This window comes from Ipomoea nil, unplaced genomic scaffold (genome assembly GCF_001879475.1).
Source record: "Ipomoea nil cultivar Tokyo-kokei standard unplaced genomic scaffold, Asagao_1.1 scaffold0298, whole genome shotgun sequence".
Taxonomy (NCBI): domain Eukaryota; kingdom Viridiplantae; phylum Streptophyta; class Magnoliopsida; order Solanales; family Convolvulaceae; genus Ipomoea; species Ipomoea nil.
In genome coordinates, this window is record NW_017616726.1 from 50661 (window position 1) to 59598 (window position 8938).

General features: G+C 37.9%; 1 long non-coding RNA gene and 1 other non-coding gene across 2 annotated transcripts; one reads left to right on the plus strand and one right to left on the minus strand.

Annotated features, from left to right (window-relative positions):
* The first annotated feature begins 1508 nt into the window (after positions 1–1508).
* On the plus strand, positions 1509–3714 carry LOC109157039. The gene is made up of 3 exons (XR_002050156.1): positions 1509–2168; positions 3082–3084; positions 3704–3714. It is a non-coding gene; the product is annotated as an uncharacterized LOC109157039 (long non-coding RNA).
* Positions 3715–4466: 752 nt separating this feature from the next.
* On the minus strand, positions 4467–4538 carry TRNAP-AGG. Its single transcript has one exon. It is a non-coding gene; the product is annotated as a tRNA-Pro (tRNA).
* Between the last annotated feature and the right edge of the window lie 4400 nt (positions 4539–8938).

The following is an 8938-nucleotide window of genomic DNA, read 5'->3' on the forward strand; positions in this document are numbered from 1 at the left end:
GCGTGCATGTGTGTCTGAGAAATACTCAAATATGAAATACTCAAAACAATATTAAAAAATAAAAATACTCAAATACTTCAATCATCAAAAGATTCAAAGTATCAAACTAGTCTACGGATGGATGGACTAGACGACATCGGACGAAATCGGTCAAAATCGGACTAAATCGACCGACTAGGCTGATTTTGATTGATTTCGGCCGTTTTCACCGCCTAGGCGGCCGGCTGATTTTTTGGCACCTAACAGTGAAAGCGGAACGGCCTAGGGGCGCTTAGCGCCTAGGCTGATTTTTACAACATTGTACAGAGCACATTGTTTGGTCCTACAGTGCACATTTTTTGGCCTTACAATGCACTTTGTTTAGCCTTATAGTGCATATTGTTTGACCTTATAGTGCACATTGTTTGTCCTTACAGTCCACAAAGACGACGCATAAGAAGCAGTAGAAAGCAGCGGGAACTGAAAAGGGATGGCGCCGCCATTATTGATCATCGTCGGCAAAACCGTCGACCCGGAAACGGTGGCGGCGGCGGGGGAGAAGACGATGGGTGAGGTGTGATGAAGGATCGCCGGCACGGTGTAGACTAACGTGGATTAACAAGTCCGTTACGGGAGGGGCTATATGTGCACCGTTTTAATAATTGAGGGGCAACATTTACACCACTCATAATTCAGGGGTGACATTAATAATTAGCCTATTATAGAGGGGCATTTTTTACAATTTTCCCTTAATCCAATTAATGAGTGGTTAACAAGACGATTGGCAAGAGAATAGATCAATCATGTGTTACACCTCAAATCATCAATCACAAATTGAATTGCAACAAGTACCACTATAACAAACCACAAACCAGGAAGAGAGAATAATTGTAACTGCATGTTATGACAAGTAACTTATTAACAAAGAGAAACTGAGTCATCCAAGCAAAAATTTTGAAAATTACCCCAAATTTTTGGTTCCTCCCCCACACTTAAAATTTTGCATCGTCCCTGATGCAAAACAAAAGATTAGGAGAACAAGAGAAAAAAGAAAGATAAAAAGCAATCAAACAACCCGAACTAAAATATGCTAAATAAATGACTAACTAGACGAAAATAATAGAAAGCAATAAATATGCAATATGAAAGAAACATGGGGCGCCTCGCATGAAGCACTAAGTTTAACGTCGCTAGTTCAACGTAACCTCTTTATGGAGTGCTCAATCTGGTAGATCCGTGAGATTGACTTCACCACCCAAGAAATAAAAAAAATTAATTAATTTAAGTATATACGGCGGTTGTTTAAATACCTCACTGACGTAGTATATATTAGAAGACGGTTATTTAAAAAACCGCCGTCTATTAAATGACGTAGTATACTATTTCGGTCAAAGTACCTGCTAGGTCCCCGTACTGTAGTGTTTTGTTCAATTTAGTCATTGTACTTTAATTTGTTAAATTTAATCCCTGTACTTGAAAATTTAGAACAATTAAGGACAATACTTAACTATAAGTAATGCAACTATAAATCTCATGGAGAGTTCGATCCTGGCTCAAGATGAACGCTGGCAGCATGCTTCACACATGCAAGTCGGACGGGAAGTGCTGTTTCCAGTGGCAGACGGGTGAGTAACGCGTAAGAACTTGCCCTTGGGTGGGGAAAAATAGTTGGAAACGGCTGCTAACACCCTGTAGGCTGAGGAGCAAAAGGAGGAATCTGCCCGAGGAGGGGCTCGCGTCTGTTTAGCTAGTTGGTGAGGCAATAGCTTACCAAGGCGATGATCAGTAGCTGGTCCGAGAGGATGATCAGCCACACTGGGACTGAGATAAGGCCCAGACTCCTACGGGAGGCAGCAGTGGGGAATTTTTCGAAATGGGCGAAAGCCTGACGAAGCAATGCCACGTGGTGGTAGAAGGCCCACGGGTCATGAACTTCTTTTCCCGGAGATGAAGAAATGACGGTATCTGGGGAATAAGCATCGGCTAACTCTGTGCCAGCAGTCGCGGTAATATAGAGGATGCAAGCGTTATTCGGAATGATTGGGCATAAAGCGTCTGTAGGTGGCTATTTAAATCCGCCGTCAAATCCCAGGGCTCAACCCTGGACATTCGGTGGAAACTACCAAGCTGGAGTACGGTAGGGGCAGAGGGAATTTCCGGTGGAGCGGTGAAATGCGTAGAGATCGGAAGTTTATTTTCTCCGTTAAGTTTGCCCACGTGGCGTTGAATTTGCCATGTCAAATTTTGTAACGTGGCATTACAATATGATTTTTGAACAAAAAAAACAACGAATTCGAACCCAGTACTTCTTGCTTAAAAATGAGGGCTCAAGCACTAAGCTACACATTAATCTTGTTATAAGATAGTTAAAAATTTGTAATAATGACTATTTGTCTGCACGTGAGAACCAAGCTCACCACCAGAATACAGAAAGTTTTGAACTAGTCTATGCAAAAAAAAAAAAAAAAAAAAAAAAAAAATCATAAACTTTTACGCACATTATAAGCTAAAAATACTTGTTTGATAGAGTGTTGAGAACTTAAATATTAGAGTTAATACCTCCAATGGTCCTCCGAGTATTAGCCATATACGAGCTGTGGTCATCCGACTTTTAAACGACCATGAGACGTCCTCCATGTTTTAAAAATTTACCAGTCGATGTCCTCCATTACATTTTCTGTCAAATAGGTGTTAAGTTGAAGGGAAAACTTGTCATTTCTCATTTCAGATTTTTTTAAAAGAAAAAAAATGGGGTCCGCCATGGGAGGCCTTCCCGATAGCTCTGAAATGGCTTCGAAGCCGGAGTAGGTGGAATCGAAATGGGGTCTAACTATGGAGGGTTTTCTGGAGGCTCATCGCTCTTTGAAGCTATAGGTGGAGGTCCCGGATGGGTTTCCTACAAATATGTTGAGAAGGGATCTGGGTTCGGCGGGGGGGCTGGGTTTTCTTGGTGGCGGTTTGGGCGGCGGGGCCTTTCCTACCCCAAACCTCGGCGATGGTGGATCCGGTTTTGATCAACTCGTATCCGGGGGTGGGTTCGGGTCTAGCTCTTGGGTTTCAGCCTACCACTAGAAAAGAAAAAAAAAAAAGAAAAAAAAGGAGAGAGTTTTAACACATCTTCCCAGTAGATTGAGATTTATTAATTGTCTTCTTTGATCCTTCCCAATCTACAGATTATGTTTCAGAAAACCTTTTTGTTGAGATTAACAAGAACAAGAAACAATAACAATGGCAGAAAAGGTAAAGAAGGCAAGATTTACGTGGTTCGGCAATGTGCCTACATCCACGGGAGTGAAACAATACTCTTATTCATAGTGATGATGATAGTGGTGACACAACTCATTAAGGATACAACCAATATATTTATAGGCATCTAATCCCTGTGCAATAGGTCTACCTGTTTCACTCCTACTTCTAGTATGAGACAAACTCTTATTCCTAATCTATATATGAGACAAACTCAACACTTTTTTTTTTTGTATAAATTTAATAAGTAGGGTTTTTGAGGAAGAAGAGAAATCACAAAAGTCGGCCAATGGAAGAAGCATAACCAGGCAGAACTGCTGAGAAGCCATTATTGCCACTCTAGAATTGATCATTTATTGACATTTCCATAAAGTTTCTTGACAAATATAAGGCATTGTTGTTATTGTGTTCTTCTAGCTTCACATTTAGCAGATTAGCTACCCTGTCGCCGGTTTCAAAGGGTCCACCGCTGCTGGAGACAACAACGCCGGTAGTAGTGTGCTCCCTGCAGAATCTCCCTCTGAAATTATCAAAGACAGCAACGCCGCATCCATTAGTTTTTTTTTTCTTTTAAAAAACTCTTAAATGAGAAATGACAAGTTTGCCCTCCAACTTAACACCTATTTGACAGCATATGTAACGGAGGACCCCGGACCTCGGGTGGTAACTTTTTAAAACTTAGAGAACGTCTTGTGATCGTTTAAAAGTCGGATGACCACAGCTGGTATATGGTTAATACTCGGATGACTATTAGAGGTTAACTCTAAATCTTAAATAGTAAGTCAAATATTCATTCATCACATAATATATTTTCCTTTTTTTTTTTATACTTTAGTACTTCTGACGAAAAACTCTTATTATAAAATTTTAACTATTCTATAACATGATTAATATGTATCTTGGTGGTGGAGATTGAACTCATTCTTTAGGCAAGACAAGAAGTTTTAGGTTCGAATCCTTAGTCTTTTTTGTTCGAAAACCATATTGTAATGCCACGTCACAAAATCTGACATGGCGAATCCAACGCCACGTGGGCAAACTTAACGGAGAAAATAAACATGTTAAGTATTGTCCTTAATTGTTCTAAATTTTAAAGTGCATGGATTAAAATTAAAGTACATGACTCAATTGTTCTAAATTTTAAAGTGCATGGATTAAAATTAAAGTACATGACTTAATTGAACAAAATACTACAGTATGATTTTTTTCGGAGGTTACGTCAATAGTCGACGTATTCAAATGGGGAATTTTGAGAATTGAACTCGAGACCTCTCGCACCCTAAGCGAGAATCATACCACTAGACCAAATGCCCAATTTAAATGCGTCTAATTGGAAGAAATATAATAATAAGCTGTTTAAACCATGAAGGTCGATAGACAGCTCTCATAGAGAGTCAAACTTGAAAGCTTGTAGTTACTATACCAATTATCCAACTAATTCTTTCCCATGTATCCCAACTTATCTTATATAACTTGTTTCGATTCTCTGTATTCCAATTGCTAGTGAGAAGAAAGCTGCCAGTCTTCTCACTAGTGCGTACGAGATCGAAGTTCAAAAAGAGGTCTTTTATGTGCAGCAAATACTCAACAGTGTATTGGATGGACATTAGACATACTCACAAATTCATGTAGCTGGTTAAGTTTACGCTCACATAGTTTGAACTATCATGTGTTGTTCAGTTCAAATATTCCTCGATCCCTTTTCGTCTTTCAAGAAGGTTTTGATAGGTTTATACCTTTCAAACATTTAAGAATTTTATATTTGTGTGAATCTCTAATGCTCAAACGAGAATTTGCAAACATTGATTTGTGCGATGTCAATTCATTACAGGAAAAAAGAAGTACTACTACAAAATACACCTATCACGGCGGTTATTTTTATTGGCGGTTTTTGAAGTGCCCTGTAAGTGACCGCCTTTGTAAATAAAGACTTTCTACGGCGGTTCATGTATACTTCATATATACGGCGGTTGCTAACCGCCGTCTAATTTTACAATGTATGCCCTGTAATCTCAACAATTATATGTATAGACCGCGGTTTTCTTGAGGAACCGCCATCTATACATATAATTTGGACCTTAAAAAGTATGTATAGACGGCGGTTCAAAGTGTATTACTGTTAAAGGCGTCCAAGCATAAGAAAATTAAAAGTTGTGTATAAAGACGTCTTAGTGCCTAGTTGCAGTGGTGGACGATTTTGCAGAAATCCTATCATCATTCTGGAGAATTTAGAGGATTTAGTGAGGTTGAGGACTCTAACGGTTATGGTTCGAGTTGGTAGTATAACCGTTTTAGAGCGGGTTGGTTTTCCTGCAAAATTGAAGAAGTTGAGGTTGAGTGGGACTAATTTTTCAGTGAAGGTTTAATCTGTAATTGGACAGTTACCCATGCTTAAGGTGCTGAAACTAGAGAATGCTTTCTACGGAAAAGTATGTGAAGTGGTTGAAGGAGGATTCCCTGAATTAAATGAATTGGAGGTTGAAATCAGAAGTCTTGAGCCATGGGTGGCCAATACTAGTAATCATTTCCAAAAGCTCAGGGAAGATATTCTTAAAACGTTGTTATTCTTTAGAAGAGATCCCTCTTGTACGCGCAATAAAGCACCCGTTGTGTTCAATTACGTTGGAGCAATGTCCTCATTCGGTTGCCACTTCTGCCAAGAGGTGTCAAGAAGAGATGAGGCGGCACAACAGATTTTGCAAAGTTATTGTTGACCGCAAGGATTTGCGAGTATGTTCCATATATCTGTTTCTCATTCATTCTAGCTTTTGTTTATTTTCTTTGCAAAATCTGTTAAATATTTCTTTTCTCACTTGGTTTCGTGCCTTTTTTGCATTATTGATCCAATTGCTATGATGAATCACAGTATAAAGACACAGTAGAATCAGAAGAAGAAGAAGAAGACGAGGCAAGGCTTAATTTAATATACATACACTTGTTTGCATGTTTAGCATTCATATTTTGCCTGCTCATTTTATATTTATTTATTTATTTTGGATGATTTTTTTTATGATATTTGTCTGGTTCGTTTGCAAATATGAAGGGACTAAAAAATGTACTCCATAATAATATCAGGAAGAATAAGAAGAATATGATGAATGGCAGTATCAGGAAGAGGAAGATCAGAAGAAGATCGAAGAGTACTATGAATGATAGTATACAGATTAGGATATGATGTATGAGGCTATGCCTTAACTAAGAGAGTATCAATGGTGAGGTACAGAGAGTTTTATAGATTCAATGCACTGAGCAAGTTGTTGGATGGAATGTTGCAGAACTTGAGTTGTTTGGTGTTGAAAAAGGGCCTGCTCCGGTAGTTGATTTCGAAGGTCTGTGATCTGGTCCTCAACCGGGACTTGGTCTGAGGTGTTGAGTTCGGGATGAAAGCACTAGTTGATACGCCTTGGTATCCAAATATTCTTTTCTGAGCAAGAACAGACTCCACTTCAATTCGTACTTCGAGTGTAGGCAACTCCAAGATTAAACCAAAGACAATGAAAGAAAGAAACCAGTGATAATTCTCATTGCATTTAAAGGTACATGTTGCTACGTGTATTTAAAGGTACATGTTGCTACTGGAAAAGAACAAAAATTAAATAACATAATTTAAAGTAAATAACTAGAGGAAATAGCTTCAAAGAGACGATTGCTTTGCTCAAGGGAATTTGTTAAGGACCATTTATATCTTCCATGCATGCATAGCTGTGATTGTTTGCTCTAGCGATCTGCCGAACCATTGATTTACCCATAAATAAATGAATCATCCTGTTTGTGCTTGCGATTACGGTTTGACCGGCGAAGTGGTAAGTTAATACTCGCCGTGTGTGTTGCAGACTCCGTATCAAGAGGCAACAGCCTTGATGAAAGGTTGACATCACTTGTACTTAGGCGCTTATGTATCCAGTGTTGATGATGATTATCCACCACCTTCTGTTTCTTGGCGATCACTCCCTCGTCCTCCTCCTCTACTTGTATCGAATTATTTTGTGGTTTCTTGGGACCAATAATTATCGATTGTTTGCGTTTGGCTGGCAGGGACAGGGAGAGGGAGGAAGCAGCGTCAATAAGATCATCAAAATCCCGACGATGATGATTCCTGATGGGTTTCTTGGTTTTGCGATTCTTGTTTGGCGGGAACAGGGAGAGGGAGAAGGAGGAAGCAGCGTCAATGAGCTCTGCCAAATCTCCATCATTCTTGCTCGCCAAATAATAATCTTCAATTGTTGGGGCACTTAGAGCAGTGGGAGTGGGAGTGGGGTGGTCTTAATGATCTGATCCTGAAAAAAGCATAAGCTTCGTAATTTCTTGATGATGATTGGGTACTGGCTGAGCAAGAACAACGGGCGGTTCTTGATCATTCAAACACCAAACAGAGGCGGAGAGAGGAGGATTCACGGCGGCCTGCGGATGAGTAGTTGTTGAACAGACGCTCTCCATTGCGCTATTTTCCTTCTCACACATTATTATTATATTTTCAGAGTAGGTGTAAACCATCAAAGTGTGGCCAATGCACATATATGTTTTAATTTTAGAAAACTATGAGAAATGCATACATATATAGAATAACCTAATTCCAATGCCGGTGGGATTAGGAAACTAGTTAGCCCTAATCATAAAACAAGATATATATTTTTTCCTGCTCTCATCTGGGCTAGGAATTTTGTTTTTTTTTTTTTTTTTTTAATTTTTAAAATGCTGCCATGTGATTAAACCAGCATTTCATTCAGCAAATTCAATATTTATTATTATATTCACTATTAGAGACCATTGAAATTTGTAACAATAGAAAAAAATATTACGTAAATCACCATTAAATTTACAAGAATACAGAAAATATTATATAAAAAGTAAGTATAAGTTTTAATTTCTCAATATAACCTTAATTATTTTATATATTTTGATGGGTCAATTTAAATTTTTTTATAAAATATATTCCATACGTAATGAGAACAAAAAAAATATTAGTGATGTCATCATTTGACCCACCACAGGAAATAACATAACTAACACACAGGGAATACTAGTAGAGAATTGTAACTAAAACCAACTGATGCAAAATAGATTTTAAGTGGATGATATAACTACACAAAATTATTTACTAATCATTCATACAAATAGAAAGAACAAAACCCTTTACAGATCGAGATAGGATCCAACCAAAATTTTAATTAAAACTAAACAATTCAATTAATATATTAAATCTTCTCTAACAGTTTCTTGGTTGAATTGGTTCTAGCTTTTTATTTTTATTTATTTATTTATTATTTTTTTACGTTTCATGTAAACATTTAAATTTAACAAAAAAAAAAAATACAATTATCCGTTTTTACTTTTATTTTTTATGAAGAAAACATAGCCTTTATTAATTAATTGGAAACATCTAACCAGATTAGACCAAAAAGAAAAGAAGGGGGCGATCACTCATTCCCTACAATCAGCTATAAACAGAGCTTCCTTATCTAGCGTATGGGCCGACGCATTCCATTTCCATACCTTTTGGTTGCGCTCTTTCTTTCCATATCTTCCAACAAGTCATCAACACAAGGCATGCAGAATTTTGTCCAATTTCTTTAGATTCAATTCTATGTTATCCAATCAGCCAACTGGATATTATCTCTCACAAAAATATTACTGAAATTTTTCCAGCACTCCTTAGCAAAATCACAAGAGATAAATAAGTCATCAATGGTCTTCGGCTGTTTTTAACATAACT